The following is a 13881-nucleotide window of genomic DNA, read 5'->3' on the forward strand; positions in this document are numbered from 1 at the left end:
TTAGAAATAGTTTTTGATATATAAAAGGAAGAGAGCGTTGCGGATGATCAGCTCAATTCTAACCACTGCGGCTGGAAATTGGAGGAAAACATTGTGGAAGTTCAAGCTCGCAGCGAGACGCAGGGAATGAGTGAGATTGACGTGAACGTACCTCAGAGACCTCGGGGGGGACGAGAGAGATCGGCCACTGGACTAGGATTAACAGACCTGTACCAGCACACACACACACACACACACACACACAGTGTGTTTGTGTATTGACACAGAGAGAGAGTGTCAGTATGTATTGAACGGCGGGCGGTAAGCGAGCCCTCCTCTCCCGCCCATCCCCTCCTCCCTCTCTCCCTCTCTCTATCGGATATCAGTCCCTTCTCCTCTAATCATTTCCTTCCTTCTGGCCCTCTCTTCTTTCTAATGCAATTATCCCTCATTCATCCTTTCATCCCTCCTTCCCTCTCTATCTCTCCTTTTTTCTGCTTGCTTCATCCCCCTCTTCCTGGTAGTACTTTTCTGTTTTACTCCATAAGATTTTGTAGCTTCTCCCTCCTCTCTCTCTTTCCCTCTCCGGTCTTGTTCTTGCTAATGATGCTCTGTCTCCCATTGTCGGTTGCACTTATTGTTCCTCGTTGTTTGCTCTTACCTGGCTCTCTCCTTTGTTTTGATCTTTAGTGATCAGTCTCCCGTATCCTCGGTGTGTGACAAAAAGGTGCTCATTAATCAATTTCGCTCTCCAAATGTGATAACATTCTTCTCCGAGCCTCTGCAATATGGCAAAGAGAAACATGCATAATACTTGTTAACAAATACTTTTGTTGGCTCAGAGAAAAGTCATAGGCCTACTAATTGGACATGAGCTACTGCAGCAAGCGTCCTCTATGCTTATATAGCAGTAAAATATTTATCCATCCTTCATTTATATATCAACAATTTTGCTGATTTTTTTAAGGTGTTTCTGCTTTATCGGATGGTATTCTGAACAAAGTGACAGGAAAGTTTCAGAAAAGGGAACAAGGTCAGGTGCCAGATTCAAACACACAATGCTGCAAAAGATATTTTTAACTTCTGCAAAAGTTAAAAATACCTTTTACAATAAATGCTTGTTCCCAAAGATCCTCCATTACACATGTGGGAATATGCAGTGCAAAACAGCAGAAAATACAATAATGTAAGCAATATATACAAAGGAGAAGGATGGTGTCCTGTTCACATCTGATCTGAGAGAAATGGGATCCTCTTCTCCCCGGCCTCGGGCGTACATTCTGTTAACACTTTCCACTCGTTATGAAGTACGTGTCTGCTCCTTTGGTCTCAGGTGGTCCGTCTGGTCTCACCTCTGCAGAGGTATGAGAAAACATGACACCCATCTGCTGGATCTGTCCCAAATCCACCAACACCGTTACCCTGACAGCATCTTTGCATTAAACCACGAAGCTTGACATCTCTCCCTTTACTTTCATGCATTTTAATCTCAAGTCATGAACAGGCCACTGTGGAGGAATTATCTGATCCAAATTACTAGGTGAAGAATGGAAGAGGAAAGTGTTGCAAACTGTACCTGATAGAAGAAAGAAAGGGAAGATCAGATTGTCTCCACTGTATATTATTGCAGCATTTGCTGGATGTCTTCAGCACATGCCCAGGGCACTTCTCATCAGAGAGGTGGAGATTGGTTTGTCTCTCTGCCAGTTTACCTTGACACCACCTCTCTCCATCACACACACACACACACACACACACACACACACACGCCTCATGCCTGAATAAGCATAGTGATGCTACCCTACCTGTTTTGTCTTTCCCCACCTCCGATTTATAAGCTTGTTTATAATGCATTTATCTAATATATCAGCACAGTTAACTGTAGTGAACTGTGACACTACATGTTTCGCAATCTATAAAGTACAGGGAATATACAGTAGGCCTACACTACTTTAAAACTGTGTTCTCGGTAAGAGTTGAGTCGGTCCTCTTTCTGCTCGGTAACACTTAATTTCTCCTGTTAGGTATCGAATGAAACCACGGCAGAGGATAATTCAAACGGGGGGGGATGATATTTCACAACAAGCATATTGGCAGACAACCACCTTTCCTCGCAAATTTGTGAGCTTCGCTTCCTGCCCCGCGCCCGGTGTTCTGCCGGAAACAGATGGTTCCCGGAATGTCCTCGAGCAAAGTTCTGCAGAACTGCTAGCCGAGAGGCGCGTGAGGGAAGAGGGGGGGAGGAGGAGGGAGGGGGGCGCGCGCTGCCTCTCTGACAAACTCAACTTCTTCTGCCTCTCTCTCTCCGTTCCTCCTCGATTAGACTACTTAATAAATATTATTATTCTGCCGAACAATAAAGCTCTTGACCGGCAGCTAAACTAGTTTAATTTGACTATTATTTCACTCCCTAGATGTTAACACAATGAGAACGTGCACAGCCTAGCCTAATGATGATATTTTGATTGACTTTTTCCACTGGTATCACTATGAACTGTGATACAATTCTTTACTAAATCATGTCTAGCCACAAAATTCTTCTAGGATGGGAGGCTGTGATAAACTCTTGTCAAACGAGTCTAATGTGCATCTATTTGTTGGTCATTGGTATGAAAAAGCTTGAGAAGCCCTGAGCTAAACGACGTGGTTGCTAAGCGACACATTAGTATATGAGTGGTGTTTTTTGGTTAGCGCGTTCCCAGGTGGGCGTTTATTGGGTATTTTCACGGACTCGAACTTGACTCAGCCAATCCAAACCGGCAAAAAATGGGCGATAGTTAAATCCTGTCGTACCTTACTAGGCCAATAAAGAGGCAAAAAAAAAAAAAGTGCAGAAAGAGTGTGAGGTTTGTAAGCTTTTGACACACTGAACACGGAAGGGGCGCTGGCCAGAACAAAGTGCTGAATCTGTGTGTGTGTGTGTGTGCTGTCCATGGTGCTGAACGAGCCTCGGTGCTGAAGTTGTGACTCCTCTGGACACGTTAATATTGTAGCAGATATTATGAATGAACATAGCCCATATCAAGCTCGTGCCAGTGATGTGACTAAGTGTATAACTGAGGTCTTATGAAAAGAGACAAAACAACAACTGCCAGAGTCAGCAGCCTATTTGAGCAGCCATTAATGGACTGGAAGCATCGTTTCCAATTAGCCCGCTGTAATCCGCGGCTCATCCCTGTCTTACGCCCCACTTGTCCTACACCCGATACTTTGATCTGGACTCAGCGGCCCTGACGCTCCGGCCCTTTGTTAAAGAGCACGCCGGGGCTAATCTCACTGACCCGGCATAACCTTGACCACCCACTCCCCGGCCTTGGGTTTGGTTCATCACCGCCCCGGACACACAACGCTTCCCGGGAGAAAGCCCTTGATCGTTTCATCAAACGCGTCCCCGCTGCGTGTGTATGTGCGCGCCGCCGACCTCCCACTCATCCCAGCAGCGGGATAGGGGAAAGTCGATGCAACAGCGCCAACACAGTCAATGATCCATAAACAGGAGCCAATAGGCGAGTGGGTAATGAGGGACTTCATTTGAACCTTATGTAAACAATAAGGAGGATATACTTGGCTACTTGGGGAATAGAGCAGATATGTAGATGGATGGACAGCTAAAGCATGAAATGAATGAATCTGAAGTTTGTTTACGCGCAAACAGATACAAAAAATTACTGACTGGTATTTTTCCAGCATCATTTGCTTATGAAAGAAAAAAAAATGCAAATATGAAAGAAAAAAACATCCAAACTATCAGGACAGATGTATTTACTCGAAATCCAAAGCAATGGACAACAAAATACACACTCACCAACACTTAAACTCAAAGAGAGAGGGAGAGAGAGAGAGAGAGAGAGAGAGAGATCCACACAGCAGCACCTTTCACCGCCCCCCTTCCCCCCTCTATCTCTCGTTTTCACCCCCTCCTCCTCCTCCTCTTTCTCTGTGGAAAAAAACGGCGAGGAGCCGCGACTCGCAGGGCCGCACATAGCTGATCAATATTCGATTTAGTTGCTAATTTAGGGCCTTTCTATAGCTGTCATCCCGTGATGTATGAGTCCTAACCCGAGGTCGCCGCGGAAAAGAAGAAGAAGAAAAAAAAATAAGAAAAAAATCAAACACCAGTCAACTTTTCACTTAACAATAGAGCGACTTGAATATTATTTATGGGCGAAAGACCCACTTTATGGGTGAATTGCTCCTATCGCTGGTGGGATGATGAAGCGCCTTGTAAGTACATGCCACACAGGCTCTGACACAGGCGTAAACAGACATGCAGGCAGGGGAGAAACATGTAAACACAGGGAAGCACGCTGCTTTTAAAATAGGAGCAAAATAACGCAAAGAGGGGAAATATTCATATCAACAGACGACGCACACACGCGCACGCACGCACCACGCGCAATCCTAGTACATGCGTGCACGAGCAAGTTTGCAATGACACAAAAGATATCCTATTTGTCTTATAGACTAATATTATGTATTATGGACCTAATTGTTTTTTGCACATTGCTTTACACACACATACACACACACCCATCAAATCGCAATGCTGCTGCTTTATTTTGCCACTTAATGTCTTCCCGATCGATCACTGTTCTAAGGATGTTATCAATAATTTGAAAGCTTGATTAACTTCAACGTTTCCATAACAATTCTCCACGTTTATCCTCTCTCGAATTTTTAATTAACGCTTGCTTAATTAGTTCGAGATCGTTTGGGAGTGAGACACTTTATTTTGGGGGGAGGGGAGGAAATTAACATAAAAATCTAGGCTGATAAATTGATATATTATCAGGAAAGAAATGTTGTAGGAATTTCTTGGCGGAACGAGTCATAAACAGACATCCATCAAAATAAGACAGCTTGAGACAACGTATAATTCTTTGAGAATATTATTTAATTATTTCATAGCTATACCATTCTAATTTCATAAACACAAATAATGAGGGTATAAACGCTTTGTGTATTAGTCTGAATACTTCAGACACACAGACCAATTTAAAAAGCATGAATAGGACTTGAACTATAAGCCTCAAAACCAATTTCCTCAGGTGACAAAGTAATTTAATGAACAGTCTGTCTTGTACTATGTGAAGGCCTTGAACTTGCTCAAACCGGTATCATCTTGATTAATCAAACAAGATGCATGATCATTGGCCAGTGCGTTGATGTTTAACTTCCTCTTTTTGAAGGGTCAGTTGAATTCAGGCGTACAAGTCAAAGGTCCATCTATAATCCACTGTACCACAACAGCAGCCAATCCATTGAAGGTGTTGAGGAGATTTCTGTATATTTGTGTGGCAACAGACCCTTTAATAGCAAGTAGTAGGCTGCCGTGTAAACCACTGAATGCATAAAAGGCATTTTAATTAGAGTGATTAGTTAAGGAATCAATGAGCTGGCACTAGCGGAGCTCACAGGGAGGCCCGAGATCAACTAATGGAGCAGCAACACACTAAGTAGGCTTTTACATCGGGTACAAAAAGTAAAGCCCAATCCACGGCTTTTACTCGAGCTCCCCCTGTTATTGGCTGGGTCCTGCATGGGTAACCTTCAAATTCAGTCACTTAGAGGTACGTTGTACAAAGTCATTCAACTGCCCAGACAAACAACAAGTAAACATTAGCAATAATGTATGAAATTCAAAATTCCTTTAAGACATGATTCCTTTCTCTTAGATTATTTGACTGAAACACAAATAACAAACAGAAAGAAACAAATAAGCATAATGTATCGCCAACTATAATGAAATGGAAAGCAGGAGTAAATATTTGTCCTCTTTACACAGCTCTTTTACATTTTCACATGGGCCATACACTGCAGAAGCAGTGTTTAGGAGTCTCTTTGCATATAAACTAGGATATGGAGAGTGAGAGAGTGTGTATTGGCTGCTGCCAGCTGCCATGCAGCCTCCAGGTTGTTTGGTGGAAGTGAGAGTGTGATTTCCCCAGACCCTGCTCTCCAGGGACGCCTGGCTCCCCCTGCCATCTCCCCGAACCCCACCGGTTAAACGGACAGGTCATTCACACACACGCACACACACACACACAAACACACATGCTCCCCACCCAACCCTCCACCTCCTCCTCCCCACCTCCCTGCCTTTCAATCTCCTCTCCCTAGATGGGCCCCCGCTGCCGTATAAAGGCCACATTTCCCTGGTCATTACCAGCAAGTCACAGGGAATCTCTCACCTCACTGTATACATGATAATCAGATCAAACCTGGAATTACCGTCATTAGAAATATGGGGCGGGAGGCGAATCATAAGGAAACGACCTCGTGAATAATACGCTGCCAATGAGAGTTGTAATTGTAAATCTGATTCTACCCCTCAACCACATGCTGTAATGAGCACCCGGCATTGTTTAAACGAGTCAAATGAAATTGATGCCGATTCGCCGAGCATGAATGACAGCTCATATAAAGATGTGTGCTGGGAATGAGATATGATGGGGTCTAAGAGTGTGTGTGTGTGTGTGGATGGTGGTGGTCCTGACTGGGGCGTTTAACAGTGGTATTAATAATCTCCATGATCTATGAGCTCGTCTGGTGTCACTCAGCCATTAGAGAGACAGTCTCTCTGTGTTCTCCACACCTCGTTTCCTCCCCGCGCCCGTGTCGGCCCCCCAAAATAATTGTGTGTTAATGGGTGAGGAGGGGTGGGGGGTGGGGGGGGAGTAGAGACTAGGGAGGGGAGCGGGGCGAGGGAGGATAGAGGGATTATCAGGGAGATGGGTCGCTGTTAACAGAGGGGATGATTAGGTGCGATGACTGACCCCCTGCCATGCGTCTCGCTCACCGTGATGGACAGAGAGGGAGCGATAGAGGAAGAAAAGGCACTTCCCGAAAAACAAGAAAACGCAAAACAGGCAAAGGCGACGGAGGGAGAGAGAGAGAGAGCGTTAGGACAAGACAAGATTGTGAGAGCGTGATAATGAGAGAGTAAAAGGAAATAGTTTGCCGCTGTTCCTATGAGACAGGCAGATCCACAGCCAGGTGTGGTAGCCTATAGCCATTTACAGGTCCTAATCTGGGTGGAATGAGCCATGAGAGGAAGGAGGAACTAAAGTACACTGACTAACAGGTCTCCCCTGACCCCTCTCTAACTCCCACTCTCCCACCTCTACTTTCCCTCCCTCGTTTCCTCTCTTCTTCCCTGTTCCAACCCCCTCCGCCCCTCTATGCCACTTCCATCTACAAAACAAAGTTGCCTGGCATTGACTGGACCCAAGAGGCTGTCAGCAGGAAGGTGGGAGTCACCCCGGCCCAGAAAAAGAGGTAGAAAGTGAATGAGGGAGAGAGAGAGAGAGAGAGAAAAAAAAAGGGGGGAGGATGAGGAGATTGAAGCGTTTCTAATTTAAATAAACCCTTCGGCAGACTGAAACTGGCAGCAAGCTTCCCCTCCGCTCGCCAGGAAAAGAGGGAGAAGAAAGGAAAGGGGAAAAGAGGCAGGGCAAAAGGAAAGGAGAGATAGATAGATGGATATAGAGATGTCTCCATGCTGGTTTGGTTATCCGCATGGGAGAGTTAGGGCCGGAGGACGGGGAATGGGGGAATAGGCTGAAGTGGAATAAGATAGGGAGTTAGATGGAGGAGAAAGAGAGGGGACAGAAATAATGGGAAAAAACACTGACAAGATACTGGGGTTAAGGGAGGGGAGAATAGGAAAGAGCTGTGAAAGTTGGGTAATAGAGAAGTGCGTGTGTTTGTGTGTGTGCGTGTGAATAGGTAGGACCTGGATCCACCTATTGGGAGGCCTTCATCCGTGCTCACTCTCCTGAAAACACACACACACACACACAGAAAAAGAAAGTAAGACAGCGGCTCTCGGCAGTGGGTCCGATCAGTCTCATCTCATCAAAACTTGGCTGAAGTTTTTTGGACGGATCCCAGCTCCAATATAGAGCCGCCACAGTCTTCTCCGTCACACTGTCTCCCCCTGTCTGTCCCTTTGGCTCGTCACAGCAGTGGCCCGCTCACCGGGGTTCACTCCTAATAGGCTGCCATGGAGAGGGGAGCTGCAGCAATAGGCTGTAATCTAAAGTCTCACTGCTGAACGCCAGAGGATGCCCATTTATTTGTCTTGTGTTTGTTACGTTGGAGAGGTAAGAGGTGGCGTATTGGTGGCAAAAGCCAAACTATAAGCCTGATTCAGAGTTGAAAGTTGCCCAGGAAAGCCCTAAGGAAAAAGCTACAAAGGGTAAAAGATACTGAAACAAATCAAAACACATGATCAGGGTTGTAGTGGAGGATAAACCCACCTAAACCCAGACCTTTGGTCACCTTTTTATTTGCAGATTTTTCCCACCTTTATAGGCTGCCATGGGTTAAATCTTTATGCTGGGCATTCATTTATAGTAAACTACACATCATGGTAAGTCAGTTATAAATTACAAGTAAAGTTATATAAAGAGCAGATCTTTTAAGGGGAAAACAAAAACATAAGTTGGTGCATTTCCGAAAATGTAATTGATTTTGGTTTACTGGCTGTTTGCCTTATGATAAACACCATCTGAAGGTCAGTGTTTACCCACCTTTTTATTTACCACTAAATCACTGCACATAATATCTGATTAAATTAAAAGACTATATATACAGCCCTGCTATTACAGGTATATTACCCATTGACCGAGTCAACAAAAGAATCAGGACTTGACACGCCTGTAGACAAAACTGACAAGATGCGATTACACAGTCTCCAGATTAAAGGTGTGTGTGTGTGTGTGCGTACAGGCACGACACGCATGTTGTGTATAGGCCCACAGGTAGGCCGGGCAAAGTCTATAGGATGGATGGGGAGAGAGAGAGAGAGAGAGAGAGAGAGAGAGAGAGAGAGAGAGAGAGAGAGAGAGAGAGACAGACAGAGAGAGAGAGAGCGAGAGAGAGAGAGAGAGAGAGAGAGAGAGAGAGAGAGAGCGAGAGAGAGAGAGAGAGCGGGAGTGAGTGAGTGAGTCTCAACCCCCTCCTTCAAACATACACACCGAGAACTGGCTCCGGCTCCGGCTTCGCTGGAGTGGAGAACCATAAATCTTCATATAGCGGCTGTTTTGATTAATGCAGCCGAGTCGAGCTAGGGGGCTGGACCTATCCCATTACGGCCTAATGGAAGATGGAGCGGCGCTGTCTCCACCACTAGGCCCCTGTCATTTGTTCCACTTTGCAGTCCATTTGGCCGAGAGACTACAAGCCACTCCATCAAAAATATTTTCAGAGTTAATTTCCGCCCGCTTAATTCGCCTTGATTCGGATTGCGTATCGAATGGCAGGATCGATTTTCGCCTGGCGTCTAAATTAAATAAAAGAGAGGGGGGTATACTTTAAGTCTGCGTTTTCTTTCTTTTCTCTTTTCCATTCCATTCTTCCACCTCTTTTCCAGCCATCCTTTACTGTGGGCCCCCTCATTCTTTTTTTTCGATGCATCTCATTTCCTCCTTTCTCTCAGATTTTGATAGGCCTATGTTTGGAGAGGAGGAGGAGGAGGAGGAGGGCGAGGAGGCACAGATCTGAGTGTAGTTACAGATGAAGGGAGACCTATTGAAAGACAAGCTGGGGTGGATGGATTTATGGATTTGTCATAAATTATAAACAGACACATATAAAGATCAAGGCTCGAGTTGGACGTGGAGGAAGCACCTTACATGACTCGACCAGGTAGGTTAACAGGACCTTATGTTGTGCCAAAGAAAGAAAGAAAGAAAGAAAATAAATGAATAAATCATATTGTCCATCCTAACATGACAACCCCATGACAGCTCCTACATACAATGTGTAGATCCTACAGAGGATAGATTTGGAGAACACAAGAGTGAAGAAGAATTGGACGGGCCTACACGGGAAAAGTGGGGTAAATTAGGGGCATCGGGGTATTGAAGGGGTGAAAAATAATAGGGGGGAAAAGTACCAAAAAAGAAATGAAAAGAGGCAAAAAGCACAGTGACAAATTGGTCGAGTGTGTCGCGAATTCCCTTTTAGATTTAAAGCCGCGTGTAGCCTATCGTCATATCTTTCCAGAGTAATTTATTTTCTCATTTCTCTCTCTCCCCTCAGTCCCTCTCCCTCTCTCTCTCTCCCTCCCTGTGTGAATTTATCTGGTAGTCACGTGGAGCGAGGAGGGAAAAAAAAGTCAATAAAAGTCTCCGGCGACAACTGTTTCCCCCGTCGGCCTCTTGTCTCCCACTTGCATTATCTCTCCTGCTTTGCTTTCTATTTGTTTATTCGCTGAAGTTGCTTTGCTCCTCCTTATTTCCTTCTCTTTCAGCTAGATTTCCTGTTTTGGAGGCTCTCTCATATCATAGGACTATAGGCCTATACCTACTCTCCAGAGAGGCCTATTGATTTTATTCTCCCACTAACAGCAAGCCTATGCTTTGAAATTACAAAATCAGGAAGCTGTAGAATCCATCTCTGTGTATCCGCTCCAGAAATGTTTCGATAACCGTCAGAAAGTTCTCAGTTCTCACAAGTTGATGGCAGAGGCTGCTGAGCTTTTGGCCCAGGGTCATAATGAATTGAATGAATGAATGAATTGTGAATTGTTCATATCAGTGATGAATGAAATTTGATTTTCATATACCAACACTGTGGATGTAAACTACCTCATCACCCTATTGAACCAAGGAATAAAGTATCTACAGAGTAAAATCAGTGTAATATTGAGCTATCAAGCCTGACTTAAATTGGCAGCACAGTTCCCATGGTGTTATCTAGTACTTCCATATTAGGTATTTGAAAGGCCGGTAAGCAAAGTATTACATTGTAATTATTCTGTAATGATTGCACAACTTACTACATTAATTTAGTACTGTTATCATGCTAATAACTACTCATTATTACCAGAAATTAGCAGCATTTAACTGAGAAATTATACATTATAATTAGTTACTTGTTATTACAAGAAATTACCAGTTACTTTCTGAGCATTTCTATGTATTTACACAGTAATTACCCTGTAATATATGTACTATAATGTAAAGTGCTACCAATAACGCATTCCACCCAGTGCATGGTGGGATAGACTCCAGCCCTCCATGACCATGAATAAGCAGGTAAAGAGAATGAAGGAAGGAAGGATCATACCACATGAGCACTGAGGAAGTCTTGGCTGAAGGTTGAATCCTGAATGATCCTCATCATCAGTTTCCTCTTCACTCCCAAGTACAAACCACACAGGACATAACCTCTGCATTTACATAAACAAATACAGTTAGCCATGATTGAACAGCAATAATTATGATACTGTACCATAGCTTACTCCCCATGACATTGTTGAGGTAAGGGGGTGAGAAAATTGATAGGTCTCTGTGCTTTGGGGACCCTCGGGGGTTTATACTTCCACGGCAAACAGGACTGATGGCCAACTCCACCCAGCAATATTACTTGTTCACTCAGCCCCTCCAATATCAGTGTCTCCATTTCAGTCGCCACATCTGTTATTGTCTGATTCTTAAGAAAAAAGTGGCTGAGCAGAGGATAATGAAATCAAAGCCCAACACACACAGTCAACAAGCCCCTGGTAAGAAACACACTGTGTCAATATTAATCTCCCTGACAGAAAGTCGAAATATGGCATCTGTCACACATCATCTTCCCTCTCTCCTGTCTTTTCTGTGGAGTGGAAAAAGATGGAGAGAGGAGGAGGTTTTGGTGGGAGTGAAAAGGGGGAAGTTGTTGGAAATTGAGGACATGGACAGGAAAGGGCAAAGGACTCTGGGATTTTCAACAAATGATGTTTTTTCCCCACTTGCATTTGGCGTGGATGCATTTGAAATGTTTCATCCAATAGTAAAATAAAACTGAACTTGTAGGTCAGTTGTTCTTGATGGTATTTATAAAGCACTTTTAACAAAACAGTACTTTACAGAGCATCCGGCACACTGTCTGCACTTGCATAATACTTTATTGCGATGTTACCGTCATAGGACCTTCATCAGGCAAACATCTTTGCCTGACCAAAACGTCGCAATAAAGTATTATGCAAGTGTAGACAGTGTGCAGGGTTATATTTCTTTCTCAGTATCTGCCTTTTTGGCTTTTGTCCTATTTTATTTACTTTAGAGAGCAACAACGGACATAAATAGAGATAAAATCAAGAAAACAAACATCACAAATTTGTAACATGAGGCCAGAGCATGTTTGTGTGTGTGCATTTGTGTGTGAGTGGATATGAGAGCGCTGGAGCAACACAATGGCGGTGTGAAGTATATCATGTTCTCTTATAATACAAAGTGCTGTTTGAAGGTCCAGATCCTCTTTGATCCACCTCTTTCGCTAAGCCCCGAAATTGATTTGACTGGTACGCAAACTCGGATATACATGAAAAAATACGAGCTCCGGTGCAGTGATGCAACATGACCTTCTCCACATTGGCACGGACATCCTATAGTTGTATATTCATGGTCAAAGTGAGGTGCAACAAGTCAGAGTGAGATCTGAGCTTCCTGACTGCAGGCTAGCGAAAATACTATCGCTCTCATAACATGATGCTTAAAGGCGGCGATCACACCGCAAGATCTCTAATGAGACATAACAAAAGGCCACTCTTGGTGATGAGCTATAAAATGTCCTCCGATATTTCATCAGCTCTCCCATGCTTGAGGTTTCTCTTCCCCATGCACATCCACTATCCTTTATTTATCCTTCAATCATCTCAGTCTCTCTCCACCTCTTCAGCCTGTTATCCCTTTCTCCCACTCATTTCACCCAGAACACTTTCCTTTCTTTCATCCTCTCTCCATCTGCTTCCTATTCCTCCCACCTCTCTTCTTCCTCCTCATCCTCCCTCTCCTCTTGGACATTTCTCTTAGTCCTTTCTCTGCCCCCCCCACCCCCCATCACCACCGCCACCCCCTTTCTCTCTTTCTTTCTCCCTCCCTCCCCTTTCCCCCTCTTTCCCCTGTGATGAATGAGTCTGTCTGCTGGGTGCAGTTCATATTTACTGAGCAGGGGAGCGCACACTGTCAGTCTCTCTCGCCCTCCACATCTCTATCCCTCTGCTAAACAGACAGAGAGAGCAAAAGGTTACAGTGGGATGAGAGGAGGAGGGAGGCCGTGGTCAAGAGATCCACTCCAGCAGTTACCACGATACCAGCCGGCTCGGCGGATAACACTTCGGCCCGGACCGGCACAGCTTATCAGCATTCTTAGCATTATAGGTAGTAGAGGGAGAGAAAAGTAAGGAGTTCTTGATACCCACCTGTCAATGCAGTGATACTAATAGGGAATAAACAGGGTCTTTTTCATCCCTTTATGTGTAACTCGGCAGCCTCAGCAGCCCACTCTTAACACTCGATGCAACGCAATTTAATGGTGTTTTCTTTCCCCTTCCTTTGTGTAAGCCATGCTTTTAGGCACATTTGGACTTGAGAGGGAGAAGTAAGAGCTGCTACCAGCTGCAGCTTACCAAAGGCCGACAAAATACCCAGTTTCATCTACGCCCACACACACCAGTGTGTTGCGGGGAGTCAAACGGGGTGTTTTGACCCGTGTGTTGACCCCTTCATGAATGAGAGGAGTGGATGTGGGCCTGCTGGAGCCCAAAGGGACAGGCCAAGAGCCGCCCCAAAGCCCTGCAGAGCCACCATCTCTTCCCACACACTGACCTCCGAGGCCAGCCAACACCAAAACCACCGTAGCGTGACGACACCAATGACACCCAGCGCCAACGCACACAATGTGTTCCTCTGCCAAATTGACAAAAATATAGACAGTAAATACAAGGAAAATTGGATAGCTCAAATTACATCACAAAAAGAAAATCCCCCCAACTGGACTTTTATAAGATCCAATATGGGGTAATTCAATTCTCAGACTGCAACCTAAAAGACTACCAACTGTCTGTCAAGGGGGGCAGATTGAAAATGCTTTTGCCATTTGGCATTGGGACAGGGAAGGCTAAATAAATGT

Source organism: Centroberyx gerrardi, chromosome 12, assembly GCF_048128805.1.
Source record: "Centroberyx gerrardi isolate f3 chromosome 12, fCenGer3.hap1.cur.20231027, whole genome shotgun sequence".
Lineage (NCBI taxonomy): Eukaryota > Metazoa > Chordata > Actinopteri > Beryciformes > Berycidae > Centroberyx > Centroberyx gerrardi.